The 634-nt window shown below is 41.5% G+C and overlaps 1 long non-coding RNA gene across 1 annotated transcript in view; it reads left to right on the plus strand.

Moving 5' to 3' along the window:
* LOC119592156 overlaps positions 1-504 on the plus strand; it is a 1225-nt gene extending 721 nt beyond the window's left edge. The window contains exon 2 of the long non-coding RNA XR_005230413.1: positions 84-504. This is a non-coding gene — a long non-coding RNA (uncharacterized LOC119592156). The remainder of the gene's footprint in view (positions 1-83) is intronic.
* The last annotated feature ends 130 nt before the right edge of the window (positions 505-634 follow it).

Below are 634 nucleotides of genomic sequence, written 5' to 3' on the forward strand. Positions count from 1 at the left end.
TTTGTGTTTCATATAGGCAATTTCACAAATGAGAGTCTATCAGAATTTGAAACTGAAGTCCCAGTATGTTTCATCCTTCGCAGATTTCCTTGTTGATGGCCATGGTTGTGGCCCTGTCCTGCTTCATGGGATCTGCTCTTGCCATGCCCGAGCCCTATGCCCTCCCAGACGCTGACGCCGGGGCAGAGGCCGAACCCTGGCGCTATAGGCCCCATGGACACATTTACACCCACTACCATAGGCCTTACGGACTCCACAGTCATATCCACTGGCGCTGAGTGCAGTGTACAGGACCCATTGCCGCCAATTAGGATTTCTCTTTCTCTCTTTTGCTCTCTGCTTATGTCTGTCAAATTACCGATACTAATGTGGATACCTTTCTAAACTGAATTTTCTACTTTCGTTCGTAATTATTTCTTCAAGATACTAGCTAAACATTCAAAATGTACTTTGAGAAAAAATGGCATTGCTATTTCTTTTCAGATTAAAAGATGTGCAAGAACAGACTTTGTTTTATTTTCTTAAATGACATTACTATGACAATATCGGCATGGCGTATAACTAGTAAAGTAGGGTTTTCAGATCCTATAGGAAAATAAAAGAATGGAATGTGTTTTATGCTATCTTTCCATCA

This window comes from Penaeus monodon, chromosome 29, assembly GCF_015228065.2.
Source record: "Penaeus monodon isolate SGIC_2016 chromosome 29, NSTDA_Pmon_1, whole genome shotgun sequence".
Classification (NCBI taxonomy): Eukaryota; Metazoa; Arthropoda; class Malacostraca; order Decapoda; family Penaeidae; genus Penaeus; species Penaeus monodon.